This window comes from Panthera uncia (genome assembly GCF_023721935.1).
Source record: "Panthera uncia isolate 11264 chromosome B2 unlocalized genomic scaffold, Puncia_PCG_1.0 HiC_scaffold_25, whole genome shotgun sequence".
NCBI lineage: Eukaryota > Metazoa > Chordata > Mammalia > Carnivora > Felidae > Panthera > Panthera uncia.
In genome coordinates this window covers 19984160-20000272 of record NW_026057581.1, presented here as the reverse complement: position 1 = coordinate 20000272, position 16113 = coordinate 19984160, and positions in this window count along the sequence as shown.

Below are 16113 nucleotides of genomic sequence, written 5' to 3'. Positions count from 1 at the left end.
CAATAATGATTTCAGGAGTAGATTCCAGTGGTTCATCCCCTATGTATAACACCCAGTGCTCATCCCAACAAGTGTCTTCCTTAATGCCCCTTACTCATATAGCCCAACCCCCCTGCCCACAACCCCTCCAGCAACCCTCTGTTTGTTGTCTATATTTGAGTCTCTGATGTCCCTGTTTTTATATTATTTTTGCTTCCCTTCCCTTATGTTCATCTGTTTTGTATCTTGAATTCTACATATGAGTGAAATCATGTTATATTTGTCTTTCTCTAATTTTGCTTACATAATACACTCTAGTTCCAAGAAAGTGGTCCCGGTTCATTTTTCTGCATGTCACTGTCCAGTTGTCCCAACACCACTTGCTGAAGACACTGTGTTTATTCCACTTGCTGAAGACACTGTGTTTATTCCACTGGATATTCTTTCCTGCTTTGTCGAAGATTAGTTGGCCATACATTTGTGGGCCCATTTCTGGGTTCTCTATTTTGTTCCATTGTTCTAAGTATCTGTTTTTGTGCCAGTACCATACTGTCCTGGTGATATTTGTAACACATCTTGAAGTCTGGGATTGTGATGCCTCCAGCTTTGGTTTTCTTTTTCAAGATTGCTTTGGCTATTTGGGGTCTTTTCTGGTTCCATACACATTTTGGGATTGTTTGTTCTAGCTCTGTGAAGAATGCTGGTGTTATTTTGATATATTGCATTGAATATGTAGATTGCTTTGGGTAGGACCAACATTTTAACAATATTTATTCTTACAATCCATGAGCATGGAATATTTTTCCACTTTTTTGTGTCTTCAGTTTTTTCATGAGCTTACTGAAGTTTTCAGTATATAGATTTTTCACTTCTTTGGTTAGGTTTATTCCTAGGTATTTTATGGTTTTTGGTGCAATTGTAAATGGGATTGATTCCTTGATTTCTCTGTTGTTTCATTATCAGTGTATAGAAATGCAACAGATTTCTGTGCATTGATTTTATATCCTGAGAATTTGTTGAATTCGTGGATCAATTCTAGCAGTTTTTTGGTGGAATCTTTTGGGTTTTCCATATAGAATATCATGTCATCTGCAAAGAGTGAAAGTTTGACTTCCTCCTTGCTGATTTGGATGGCTATTATTCCCTTGTGTTGTCTGATTGCTGAGGCTAGGACTTCCAATACTGTGTTTAATAACAGTGGTGAGAGTGGCTATCCCTGTCACGTTCCTGACCTTAGGGGGAAAGCTCTCAGTTTTTCCCCGTTGAGGATATTAGTGGTGGGTCTTTCATATGTGGCTTTTGTGGTCTTGAGGTATGATCCTTCTATCCCTACTTTCTTGAGAGTTTTTATCAAGAAAGGATGCTGTATTTTGTCACATGCTTTCTCTTCATCTTTTTAGAGGATCATGTGGTTCTTGTCCTTTCTTTTATTGATGTGATGTATCACATTGGTTGTTTTGTGGATATTTAACCAGCCCTGCATCCGAGGTATGAATCCCACTTGGTCGTGGTGAATAATTCTTTTAATGTATTGTTGGATTGGTTGGCTAGTGTCTTGTTGGGGATTTTTGCATCCATGTTCATCAGGGAAATTGGTCTGTAGTTCTCTTTTTAGTGGGGTCTTTGTCTGGTTTTGGAATTAAGATAATGCTGGCTTCATAGAATGGGTTTGGCAGTTTTCCCTCCATTTCTATTTTTTGGAACAGCTTCAAAAGAATGTTCTTTAAATGTTCTTTAAATGTTTGTAGAATTCCCCTGGAAAGCCATCCAGTCCTGGACTTTTCTTTTTTGGGAGATTTTTGATTACTAATACAAATTTCTTTACTGGTTATGGGTCTGTTCAAATTTTCTGTTTCTTCTTATTTCAGTTTTGGTAGTTTATATGTTTCTAGCAATTGTCCATTTCTTCCAGTTTGCCCAACTTATTGGCATATAATTGCTCGTTTTATTCTCTTATTATTGTTTGTATTTCTGCAGTGTTGGTTGTGATCTCTCCTCTTTCATTCTTCATTTTATTTATTTGGGTCCCTTCCTTTTTCTTTTTGATCAAACTGGCTAGTGGTTTATCAATTTTGTTAATTCTCTCCAAGAACCAGCTCCTGGTTTCATTGATCTGTTCTACTGGTTTTTTGATTTTGATAGCATTGATATCTGCTCTAATCCTTATTATTTCCCATCTTCAGCTGGTTTTGGGTTTTATTTGCTGGTTTTTTCCCCAGCTCTTTAAGGTGTGAGATTAGGTTGTATATCTGAGACCTTTTTTCCTTCTTAATGAAGGCCTGGATTGCTCTATACTTCCTTCTTATGACTGCCTTCTGTGTCCCAGAGTTTTTGGGCTGTGGTGTTAACATTTTCATTGACTTCCATGTACTTTTTAATTTCCCCTTTAACTTCTTGGTTAGCCCATTCATTGGCTAGGATGTTCTTTAGTCTCCAAGTATATGTTGTCTTTCCAAATTTTTTCTTGTGGTTGATTTCGAGTTTCATAACGTTGTCATCTGAAAATGTGCGTGGTATGATCTTAATCTTTTTGTACTTGTCGAGGGCTGATCTGTGTCTCAGTATGTGTTCTGTTCTGGAGGATGTTCCATCATCCTCCAGAATGTGTATTCTGCTGCTTTAGGATGAAATGTTCTGAATATATTGGTTAAGTCCATCCTGTCCAATGTGTGATTGAAAGCCATTGTTTTCTTGTTGATTTTCTGCTTAGATGATCTATTGCTGTAAGTGGGGTGTTGAAGTCCCTTACTGTTATGGTATTGTCAATGAGTTTCTTTATATTTGTGATTAATTGATTTATATATTTGGGTACTCTCACATTGGGGGCATAAATGTTTACAATTGTTAGGTCTTCTTGCTGGATAGACCCCTTAATTATGATATAATGCCCTTCTTCAGCTCTTGTTATAGTCTTTATTTTAAAATCTAGATTGTGTGATATAAGTATGGCTACTCCAGCTTTCTTTCGACCAGTAGCATGATAGATGGTTCTCCATACCCTTACTTTCAATCTGAAGGTGTCTTTAGGTCTAAAATGGGTCTCTTATAAACAGCATATAGATGGATCTTGTTTCTTATTCATTCTTTTGCCCTTTGTCTTTTGATTGGAATGTTTAGTCCATTGACATTTAGAGTGAATACTGAAAGATGATGAATTTACTGCCATTGTGTTGCCTGTAGTGTTGGAGTTTCTGGTCATGTTCTCTGGTCCTTTCTAGTCTTTATTGCTTTTGGTCTTTTTTGTTTTGTTTTGTCTTTTCTCCCCTCAGAGAGTCCCCCTTAAAATTTTTTGCAGGGCTAGTTTAGTGGTCACAAAGTCCTTTAGTTTTTGTTTGGGAAACTCTTTATCTCTTCTTCTATTTTGAATGACAGCCTTACTGGGTAAAGAACTCTTGGCTGCAAATCTTTCTGATTCAGCACATTGAATATATCCTGCCACTCCTTTCTGGCCTGCCAAGTTTCTGTGGATAGGTCTGCTGCAAACCTGATCTGTCTTCCCTTGTAGGTTAAGGACTTTTTTTTCCCTTTGCTGCTTTCATGATTCTTTACTTGTCTGTATATTTTGTGAATTTGACTATGATATGCCTTGTCAGTGGTCAGTTTTTGTTGAATCTAATGGGAGTTCTCTGTGCTTCCTGGATTTTGATGTGTGTGTCTTTCCCCAGATTAGGAAAGTTTTCTGCTATGGTTTGCTTACATAAACCTTCTACCCCTTTTTCTCTCTCTTCATCTTAAGTTTGTCCTCTATATTGCTGATTCGCTGCTCTGCTTCATCCATCCTTGCAGCATGGCAGCCATTCAAGATTGCATCTCAGTTATAGCATTTTTAATTTCATCCTGACTCGATTTTACTTCTTTTATCTCTGCAGGAAGGGATTCTATACTTTTTTCAACCCAGCTAGTATTCTTAATATCGTGATTCTAAATTCTTGTTCAGACATCTTGCTTGTATCTGTGTTGATTTAGTCCCTGGTTATCATTTCTTCCTGTTCTTTCTTTTGGGGTGAATTCCTTCGTTTTATCATTTTGGAGGAAGAAAAAGAATTAATAAAATAAAATTAAAATTAAAAACGACACAAAACAATCAAGCAAAGGATGCTACCGCCTGTGTGTTTTGGTCTGGTTGTTGAAAGAAACTTGGTAGAATAGAGAAAAAAGGGAAAGAAAAGAAAAAGTAGGAAAACGTTTGAAATTTAAAAAAATACAATAAAATAGAATAAAATGAAATGATGAAAGCAAAATAGAATTAAAAATTTTACAAAAAAATAAATTTAGTATAAAAAATTAAATAAAAATCTTTTTATAAAACGGAAAATAGGGGCACCTGGGTGGCTTAGTTGGTTGAGTGTCTGGCTTCGGCTCAGGTCATGATCTCACAGTTTGTGAGTTCAAGCCCCGTGCCGGGCTCTGTGCTGACAGCTCGGAGCCTGGAGCCTGTTTTGGATTCTGTGTCTCCCTCTTTCTCTGCCCCTCCCCCGCTCGTGCTCTGTCTGTCTGTGTCTCTCTCTCTCAAAAGTAAACGTTTTAAAAAAATGGAAAATAAAAATAAGTTTCTCTTTATGTATTCACAAATAAGAAACGAAAAGAAAAAGACAAAAAATTGAATAGATGGACCAGTGAACAGAATGAAATACAATTGAAATTACATCCAGTTTCCCCTAGAAGTCAAACTATGAAGTACTTTATAGTTCATAAACTAAGCAGGCGGAGAGACTTGTGTTCCTCTAGAGCACGGTTGGCACAGCTGGACGGAGCTTGATATAATGGCTCCATTCTCTGCTAGATGTTGCTGCTTAGTTTACTGGGTTGAATTGCTGTGACGCATGTACGCTTGTAGGTGCATGCGCAAGAGGGGTGAAAATGTCATCACCCGGCTACCTAGTCTCTAGTATCAGAACTCTGTACTCTCCCCGACTGGCAATCAAGTACCTCTCCTTTGTCTCTAGCTTCCATCCACTTCCCACTTCTACACTGTCTGTGGCCAACTTATCAGCCTGCCAGGTGGCACCTCCCTCTTGAGTATTATCTCAGATGGGTCTGTGTTTCTAAACCCTTCACTTCTGAGGGCCCTGCAGCTTTGACCTACTCTGACCCTCTGGGGGAGGGTCTCGTTGAGCAACGGCCGGGTGCCGGCCTTCCCTGAGGAATGTTCGTGCAACTGTGCTGCTACAGATGCCCAGAGACTGTGGCTGGGTGCCAGCCCACCCCAGAAGAAGTTCGAGGGATCTTGTAGCAGCAGCATTTCAGGGATTATGGTAAATCACAACACACATCTGGCGTCAATCTTCCCCCTTAACGTCCTTGTACCAACACCAGCAAACATGGCACTTTTCCGGGGCCCACTGGAACCTTTGCCTATGGGAAGGCTGCACAGCCTCTACTAAATGTCCTCTCAGCAGGGGAATTGCCTCTCCCTGTGTGGCCTGAGGACCCCTCAGACCTCACTATCTGCTCCTGGGGATTCACCCTTCCCACTAGGACTCCGCCAGGTATTGAGCTGCAGAGTTTCAGACTCTGTGCTGCCCTGTTTATAGAGTCCTAATGGTATTTAAACCCTCTCCTTTCTCCTTTTCTTGTTCAGTCCCTTATGGGTGTTTCCATTCTTTCTCTCTCTCTCTAGCTGCTTTGGGGGGGAGTGCTTTTTCTGTACTCTCCCCTCTGTGTCTGTCCTTTCTCTGCAAGCAAAAATAGCTCCCTACCCTCCATGGCTTCTCTCTCCCCCAGTTCACCTCTCTGCGCCACCTACCTGCCAAGTTCTGTGGTTCAGGTTGTGCAGATTGTTGTGTTAATCCTCAGATCAGTTTTCTAGGTGTGCAAGATGGTTTGGTGTTGATCTAACTACATTTCAGGGATGAGAGAAACAGAAAACTTCCATGCTGCTCTGCCATCTGGGCCCCTCCTCTTAAACATCTAGTTCTTGATCTCAGCTCAGGTCTTTTTTTTTTTTTTTTTTTTAATTTTTAAAAAAATGTTTATTTTTGAGACAGAGAGAGACAGAGCATGAACAGGGGAGGGGCAGAGAGAGAGACACACACACAATCTGAAGCAGGTTCCAGGCTCTGAGCTGTCAGCATAGAGCCCAATGCGGGGCTCAAACCCACAAACTGCGAGATCGTGACCTGAGCCGAAAGTCGGATGCTCAACCAACTGAGCCACCCAGGTGTGCCCTGCAGGTCTTGATCACAGGGTCATGGGTTCAAGCCCCGTTGGGCATGGAACCTAAATAATTAAATAAATAAATAGAGGATGGTTCTGAGTTTAAACAAGACCTCTGCTCACTTGAGAAGCTCAGAAACTACCACAGTGAGGCACCATCCTGATCAGTTCCCTCAACAGGGCATAAAAGAATACCCCATCCCCAGGAGATTGGCATGATTGTTGACTACATAGTTGGTCTTGCCTAACCTGGTTTTTCATTAAATGGTACCAACATTGGCAGTAATGTTGGGAGCTTGTCTCCTGCTCCCCCAGCATGTAAACACTGTCAGACTTTGCTTGAGGGGCTAAAGGAGCCACTAGCCCAATCTCTCTCTCTTGGCTGGAGGAGTGGGTAAGCCACTTTCCTCTGGGGGGAGATTTTTCATCTGTGGATTGAGGGAGTCAGACCAGGTAGTCCTAAATTTTCTTCTTTACAGTTCATTATTTTTAAAAAGTGTAGCACATCAGTGATTTTAAAAAGACCAAGGGACCAGGCTAGAATTACATCTCTTAGAAGAGTTTGTTTATTCAAGATACAATAAATGGGTTTAAGGTGCCAGTTACCATACAAGGCAGATTTGCTTTTTATATGAATCATAATCTCAAGGCAACTTTTTCTTACTGTGTGCCATTTTAATTTTGTGTTCATTGTCCTTGTAATAATGTTTGCTCCTCTAGAGGGAGGTGTGCTCTTGAGTTCTGATTATCAACATGTCCTACAAGCTGTATCAATGGCCATTTAGGCTGCTGATTGCCAGAACTTTTAGACTCTGCTACACTGGTCAAGTTCATCTCTACGTTCCCCTTAGAAAAGGATTAAATGAACGGATCCTGTTGGCAGATGCATGTTTGGTGGCAGATCTTTGAATTAATCCTCTTAAAGAACTCCTGGAGAAATAACTCAATAACATTTTTCCAGAAGTTGTAGCTCATTTAATCAGGAGCTGTTTTACTTGAAAACAGCACACATACTTCAAGAAAAGAGTAACAGTCACACAGAAACAGACATTTGAAGAGCCTTAGATTGGGACTCTGACATGCTGTTAACTTGCTGAGATTCACTTTCTCTTTCTAGGCCTCAATTTCTTCTAGAAAGTGAAAGTGTTTGAGTGATGAGGTCTCAGAATTCTAGAGCTGCCATCAGGTGGTAACCACAGGCCACGTATGACTGCTGAGCCCTTGCCATGTGGCTGGGCTGGATCGTTAAAGTGCAAAATACACACTGGATTCTGAAAACTTAATATGAAAAAAAGAATGTCAAGTAACTTAGTCACTTTTTAATATTGATTCCATGTTGCAATGATAATATTTTGCATGCGGTGTAGCTCCCTCTTACCGGTGGTTCCAGTTACCTGTGGCCAACCGTGGTCCAGAAGCAGATGATCCTCTTTCTGATGTATCCTCAGAAGGTCAACAGCAGCCTAGCACTAGGTCACAGTGCCTACATCATTCACCTTGCTTCATCTCCTCACATGACATTTTATCATCAAATATCCCAAGAAGGGTGAGTACAGTACAGTAAGATATTTTGAGAGAGACCACATTCACATAACTTATGTTACAGTATGTTATCATTATTCTACATTATTCGTTTTTGTCAATCTTACTGTGTCTAATTTATAAATTAAACTATCCTATGTGTGTATGTGCAGGAAAAAATTATATATACAGGGTTTGGTAGTATCTGTGGCTTCAGGCATCCACTAGGGGTCTTGGAACATATTCCCCTAGATAAGGGGTAGGGGGACTACATTATATTGGAAAATATATTAAATATATTTTAATAATTTAATAAATATATTAGACATATAAGTATTAAGAAAATATATTAAAATTAATTGCACCTATTTTTTGTGGGGTAGAAAATTCTAAATTTTGTATATGAATACGTTTTTAAAATTTCATATTCAGGAATATTTATTACTTCTGAAAGTAAAATTGCCATTCCATTTGGCTTAAATATAGATAATAGATAATATATACAAGAGAGAAAAATGGGGCTTCTTAAGAATAAATTAGTATAAGGAGGCATTAAATATTTGTTTCTTTCTTTCTTTTTTTTTAACGTTTATTTTTGAGAGAGTGTGTGTGTGCACATGCTGGAGATAAGCAGAGAGAGAGGGAGAGAGAGAGAATCCCAAGCAGGCTCTGTACTCTGCAGGCGCAGAGCCTGATGCGGGGCTCGATCCCACAAACCATGAGATCATGACCTGAGCCAAAATCAAGAGTTAGATGCTTAACTGACTGAGCCACCCAGGTGCCCCAATACTTGTTTTTTCTAACAGTATTTTGTTAGCTTGTTAGTTTACTCCTCAAACTTTTCTACTGAAGGTACTCACTGGGACAGAAAAGCATGGCCCCACACTGCATTCGACTCTATTGCCAGGCATGACATTTCTTTCAAATCTCTTGTTTTAGCTTAAAAAAAAAAAAATCCATGTGAATTTTGTGTTCTAATTAATAATAAATTCCTGCTAAAAACTTTTTGGAAAGTTTTAAATGACCACCAAGTAATATTAATATTCCAGGCAGTCATGCCCATGTTTAATCTGAGGTTCCCTTGTGGACCATCATAATTGTTTTTGTTTTTGTTTTTTAACTTTTTTTAAAGTTTATTTCTGAGGGACAGTGTGTGTGTGAGCTGGAGAGGGGCAGAGAGGGAGACAGGATCCAAAGCAGGCTCTGCACTGTCAACGCAGAGCCTGATGCAGGGCTCAAACTGACTGAGCCACCCAGATGCCTCCATCATAATTGTGTTTTAAAGTCTGTTGCTGGTGAGGACAGTGTGGCAGGATCTTTGCTTGAAAATTGTAAGATAATAGTATCCATTATACTGCAGTGAGGATTAATGTAGTAAGTCACGTAGTTCAAAATAAATGTTTATTAAAAAAAATAATAAGTATTGGTCACTTTTCTCCTTTGGTTTCTAAAAGGTGCCATTCCATTTAAAATGAAGGATGGAGGGTAAGGATTTTTCTTAGAAAATGTGAACTATACTAGGGGAGCATACATGAAGTTATAAAAGACTGCCTCAGTGTGTGTAGGATAGCCACTTCATGTATAGTATTGTCAACACTTATGCAGGTGTTGGTAGATGGCCACATGCTGTAACTGAAAAGGTCCCACATTTAAATTAAGAAACTGAACTCTCGTCCAGGATCTGATATTCCTTCTTATTTTATTTATACCCCATCTATGAAGAATTTTTAAATGGTTTCAGTAAGCAGCATATTGCAATACTGTCAATAAAAAGAGCAAAGCCATTCGGAGGAAGGGAGAAGTTATTATACCAAAACCCTATGGGCAGATATATATACACACACACTTGTTGCCTGGTTGAATTTCCTGAGCTGTTGGGCAGAGGATCAGTGAACTTGGGGAAGCCATTTGACATAAGCCCTTTTCTCCTCAGCTCCATAATGAGGAGGCTAGACCAGGAGGTTGCTAAGGTCTCTTCTATCCCTAAGTACAGGACTTACAAGTCAGACAAATTCTGACTGGTTCTAATTCCACCTCCAGTGTTCACTAGCGGGATCAACATGGGCAAACTGAACTTTCTGAACTTGTTCCTTCATTTGAAATGAGGATGGTATGGAAATCAAATGTCAGTGAAAGTTCAATGCTTGACAAGTAGGAAGTAATCAATGCCGGTTTCCCCTCAGAATTCTAGGAAATTTGAATGCAAGTTTACTTGCAGCGCCACATTACTGCTCTGTCACCCTCTTCCAAAATGAATGTTTTATTTTATAAACAGGATAATTTAGAACTTCAAAACCAAGAACTCCAGAGCAAGGGGTCACGGAGTCCATGGCACAGCCCTTGACATACGGGGGGATCACTGACCAACCAACCTGCTTCTGGGAATAAATTAAAAAAAAAAATTTTTTTTTTTAATGTCTTATTTTTGAGACAGAGAGAGACAGAACATGAGCAGGGGAGGGGCAGAGAGAGAGGGAGATACAGAATCCAAAGCCAGCTCAGAGCCCAACGTGGGGCTCAAACCCACAAACCACAAGATCATGACCTGAGCTGAAGTCGAACGCTTAACTGACTGAGCCACCCAGGCGCCCCTGGAAATAAGTTTTTAAGAGCAGATGAGGCATTTTATTTCGAGACATATTCACCCCAAATTGTAAAAGGCTAATTTCTGTTGAGCAGACCTGAATGAGGTAGAGGGCAGTGGAATGCCCAAAGGGGTGTGGTGGGAAGTGAGGAGTTTGCAGAACGGGGAGGGTGGAGAAGTCCAAAAGTCAAACTTACTGACTTCACAGTTTTACCTGGGGCCGGCCCTGCCCTCACTTAAAACAGCGGGAGGAGTCGGTTAGCTCTCAGGACCTGCTCATCCTGTTGGGAAGCCTCTCCCTATGTGGGGCATGGGATCTCAGTGTGCTGCTCCCGGATCAAGGTGGAGCTGTTTCAGGGAGCTTGCACCCACACCTAGCACCTGACTCGGAGAAGCTGGCCTTCCCAGTTAGGTGAAGGAGTGCGTGCTCATCCCATAGGGTGGGCTGTGGGGCTGAGGCTGTGAATCACTGAGCAATGGATGTCACTCCACTTCGGGACCCCAGAGTTCCTCTGGGCAGGCAGGCCAGGTTTTAATTAGGATTCTCCGGTAGAGACATGGGTTGGGTTCTTTTGGCTGTCTTTTGGTTTTGCTTTTTGGCTGTTTGCTTTAGGTCATGGCTGTTTTCTGGCACATGTAATTGCTCAGCTCAGTGGAAGGGAAGAAAGCCAGTAGCTCTCCCTTTTGTTGGAAAGCTCGCTTTTGGTTAAGATTTCACCTTCCACCCTGAACTAGTTTCACTGCTTCTTCTCCAGTTTACGAATGAGTACACATTATGTTCACTGCTTTTAGCCTGTGCCTGCCAGGGCAGAAAGTGTCCTCACCAAAAAGGCAGTGAGCAGTCCTGAACATTAGCTGGATTCACCATCCCAGCAGCTCTCAGAGATCCTTTAGACCTTGGGGAGTGGATCTTAGTCCCTGGGATAGGCCACTGTGGGCTTAAATGCTCTTGCCTCTGGAGTCAGGGGGTGGGCAATGAAGATCGGATTCTCCAGGGACAGCTCTTCAGAGTGAATCCAAGTTCCTAAAGGTGTCACAAAGGTGGAAATCTAGCTCTCTGACTAGACCAGCTTGCTGCAGACAAGGCAGTCCTGGAGAAAAAAGGGAAAAAAAATCCTTCAACCATCTTAACAAAGGGAGAACATTTTTGTAACAAAGAAAGAACAAGCCCCAACAAGAAGGCAAGTGCAGAAAAGATCTCTGAATGGCTGTATTTCGGGTTTGAGATTTCAGCAGCTTCTAATCTTCAAGCCCAAGGGAGTCCTGGCCCAGCCCTGGTGGACTCTCTCTGGTCCAGCCACCTCCCCTGGGCCCTCATGATGGGTGACGTGCCAGCCGGTATCAGCAGCCCAGTGAGTGCAGGAGTCTGTTTTCCAGAACCATGTGTTTTGAGATTGGCGGGGGGGGGGGGGGGGGGGGAGTGGAGAATCAGATGAACTAGGGGTGCTTTGGATACTGCCGTCGGAGGACGGGCGTGGGCGCTGCCCAGGCGTGTGCCACAGTCACATGGAGGCAGCCCAGGCACCGCCCATGCACAGTGGAAACCCACGTGTTTGCAGACAACAAGGGCCAGTGAGGAGGGCGATTCCCGGTGCCTGTGAACTGGTGGTGCGGGATCCATCTGGTCTCCCAGCCAGTGCTTATGGGCATTCAGACTGCACACAGAGGCCAGCCCCACACAGCTTGGCTTGCCCCCTAAGTGGGTGGGGGTGGGTGAGGATCAGGCAGTCTTGGCTTTGGCAGTCTGGCCTCTCCAGCCACTCTTGGTGTTCCTGCTCCCCTCCATCAATCAGGTCATCTCCTTGAAGCTGGCGAGGAAGGTTCAGAGATCCAGGCACTTGAAGGAGCCTCAAGGCTCCTCCTGGCCATGGTTGTTGTCCCCAGCTTAGGGGAGGGCTCTCACAGAATCTATGCCCTGGATGTGGAAACGAGGTCCACTTTCTCATGGCCTGTTCTTGAAGGGATTTTATTTTATTTTAATCTTTTTTTCCCTAGGTTAGAGTATGGTTTATTTTTTATATTTTTATATAAATAAATATAAATTAAATAAATATAATTTATTGTCAAATTGGCTTACATACAACACCCAGTGCTCATCCCAACAAGTGCCCTCAATGATCATCACCCATTTTCCCCTCTCCCCCACTCCCCATTTTAACCTTTTTTTAATGTTTATTGTTAGAGAGCACACAAGCAAGTGGGGGAGGGGCAGAGAGAAGGGGACAGAGGATCCCAAGCAGGGTCCAAGCTGACAGCAGAGAGACTGATGTGGGTCTCAAACCCTCAAACTGGGAGATCACAACCCAGGTGCCCGTTCTTGAAGGGACTTTAGATGCTCTCGGTCACAGTTCCAAGAAGTCCAGGGGAAAGCAGAAAGCTGTAGATGTGATTGCCAGCACTCTGCTCTAGTTCTGAGGGCAAAGTTGCAACGGCTTGACCGCCGACCCAGGGGAACAGCCAGGCTGCTCCAAGGTTGGTTCCCCAGCTCCCTGACAAGCCTCTTAGCCGCCTGCGAGTCTGCTCTGGGTTTTGTGGTGTTGGGTTTTGTTTTGTTTTGTTTTGTTTAAGTAGAACAACAGAATGAAACGCTATCCGGAGGCTTCCTTGGGCTCTGGTTTATATATCTTTCATATTGCATTCTTAGAGAGGCTTTGACCACATGAAATGTGCACTGAGGTCACAAGGGAGGTTTGAGAGCTCAGAGTCCATTTTGACTTGCATACCTTAGATTTATTTTCCAAACGCCCATTCCCCCACCAAAAATATAAAATAAAAACAAGGCCCCTGTGAATAAATAGCCAATGAAAATCAACAGTAGCCATATTATTCATGGAGTCTTTCTTTTCTAATTTAAATATCATTGTAAGCTTACAGATGTTATGCTACTGGGGGATAGACAAGGGTTATACTTCAGCTCCTGCCCTTAATGTTACTGTTTCCTTATGGAATAAAACACACACGTGCATGTGCACTCCTACACGGAACAATTGGGAAATAATGCAAGCCTTTTTAAGAGCCACATTGTGTGGTATAGGCAATATGCTATAGCCATATGGAGTGAGGAGCAAACTGTACGGATTGGAGTGGTTGGGTATGGCTTGGAAATAGATCAAGGGATGGGTTAGTTTGGGGGTAGGAAGGTGAAAAGCTGAGCTACATGGCAAAGAGCCATCCTAGAAAGGCTTGCTCTGATTGGCAGGAAAGAGTCCATTAGCATGCTTTGGGTTGCAAGTAACAGTAATCCCTGCCCCATGTGGTGTAAACAGTAAAGACAAAATTGATTTTTTAACGTTATACCAGTTTCAGCATGGATTTTAATACTATAACAAGAATGGCCCCTGGCTGTGGTGATGGAGTAGGGTCCTGGAGGCCTCTGCTATGGCCAGTATTTACCCATTGTGCGGGGATAAGGGAAAGCCTAGCAAATTCTAGGGGAGGAGTGAAGGGCTGGGGTGGTACTGAGACACTCAGGAGGCTCGGGACAATGCTATTAACAAAGCAGCACAGACGTATTTCAATATGCTGACAACGAATATGACAACAGGTGTGTACCTGCTGAAAAGAAGCCCTGAACAGGGCTAGTGCATTATCTTACACCCGTGTTTAGAGGCAGGCCCATCCTGGCTGGATAACTTGGCAGTCCAAGGTCTTCATCCAGGACCTGGTTCTTTATGGTACTCTAGCCTGCCATCACCAGAGCAATCGCATTCTCATGACAATATCCAGAGGTAGAAAAAAAGGACACCCCTCCCCGTTATTCTTTTTATCAGCTAAGAATACATCTATCAGAGGTCTCCTTGCAGATTTTCATGCAAATTGCATTGCACTGCAAATGACTAGTCCAGGATGGCTAGGACTAATTGTGGTTCTCCCCTTGGGATTAGGGATGAGCCACTTCCCCTGAAGCACACGGCCACCACCCAGAGGAAGATGTATTACTGGGATGCACTTGGGGTTCTCTCAAGGGGAAAGAGGAAATGGCATTGGGTAGGCAGTCAACAGTGTGTGCCTAGCGAGGTCACATGAAGTAAGATGGAACCATGTTGGAAAAGGCCTTCTCTGAGTGGAGAAATGTTGACTTAATCAGTAAAACCATTGGAGTAATGTTGGCGACCACTTAGTGAGCACTTACTGTGTATGCTGCTCAAAGACATCATATGCATCACCTCACTGAAGTCTCAGGAACTCCAGAAACAATGGACCTGAGTACCAGAGGGTTGTATACCCTGCACCCATCCCACAGGCAGACCGTGACAGTGCTGGAGCAACCAGCTAATGGAAGTGGTGTTTCAGTGCAGTGTGGCACAGAATAGATTGGGAAGCAGAGAGGTCATGGCATGGAAACCAGTTAGGAAGTGTTGCAGACTATGAGTCTGGAGTTCTCTCTTGTCCAAGAGAGCAGATGCAGAATTGAATACAAGGGAGACTAATGTCCGGGAGGAGACCAAGAGGCCCGAACAGGGGGTTTCGTCTCTGTATTTATTGAGCTCTCAGTATCTTACACATGTGGTGAACGTGAAGAAAACAATCAGATAGTAATCATTAACTTGTGTGTAAGAAGCAAAGGGTCTGCGGGGGGGGGGGGGGGGGGGGGGGGAGTTTGTGATCAAAGGACAATAGTATATTGGTGCCAGATGGAAAGTAATTTCCTGCATGTGATATAACAAGTTACTTGTGATCCCATTATAATGTCTCGCTAGCTAACCTTGGGCGCTTTTGCCCTGTGGTGGCGGCTCTCCGCCCTAAGCTTTTTTTCCTACTTAATGTCTAAACTTTTTATAAAAGTATAAGGAATTCTTGAACCTATTTCCCCACAAGGAAGCTCTGGAAATGATGTGCAGACATGCTAAGGGTCTGAACCACTATGAAATGCCACTATTGTGTATATCTCTTAGACTTGTGCCGTCCAATAGTTGCCTCTAGGCTGCAGGTGACTATTTAAGTTTAAATTAAGTAAAATGAAATAAATAAAAATTAAGTTCTTCAGTGGCACTGGTCATACTTCAGTGTCCAATAGCCACATGTGGCTGGTGGCCACTGAATTGGCCAACGCAGATGTAGAACATTTCCATCATTGCAGAAAGTTCTACCAAAGAGCATTGCCCTAGAGAAACTTGTGCTCCTGGAGCCATATATAAGAATGTTCCTGACCCATTGCTTGTAATGACCTTAAACTAGAAGCAGCTTCATGTCTTCCTGCAATAGATGGGGAAAGTGGCTTACACATATGATGCAATATGACACTCATGAAAGTGAATGAAGAGATGGGGTTCCTGGGTGGCTCTGTTGGTTAGGCGTCTAAGTCTTGGTTTTGGCTCAGGTCATGATCTCATGGTTTGTGAGATCGAGCCCCGTGTCGGGCCTGCACTGACAGCACAGAGCCGGCTTGGGATTCTCTCTCTTTCCCTCTTTCTCTGCCTCTCTCTGTGCTCTCTCTCAAAATAAATAAAGTTAAAAAAAAGAAAAAAAATGAAGAAAGAGGTACAAGAATACACACAGATGGATTATCACACAGACAGTACAGTGGTATGAAGTCTAAAATCATGCACAACTCTAATATATTATTTTTTTCACTATGGCAAAACAATAAAAGATTATCACAAAATGATTATCCCAAATATCAGTACCATGTTAGGATAGTGGTCCCTTCTTATTCAGTCTTCATAGAAAGCTATGCCAGTGGTTTGCTGAAGGAAATGTTTCTGTTCTTTTGGACTACCGAGAGGAAGAAACTAATAGTATCTCAGTTAATTAATCAATCCTTGTAAGACTCTTCTAAGAACGTTCCACAGACTGAATGTTTGTGTCCCCCCAAATTCATATGTCAATATCAAACTCCCATTGTGATGATATTACAAGGTAGAGGCTTTGGG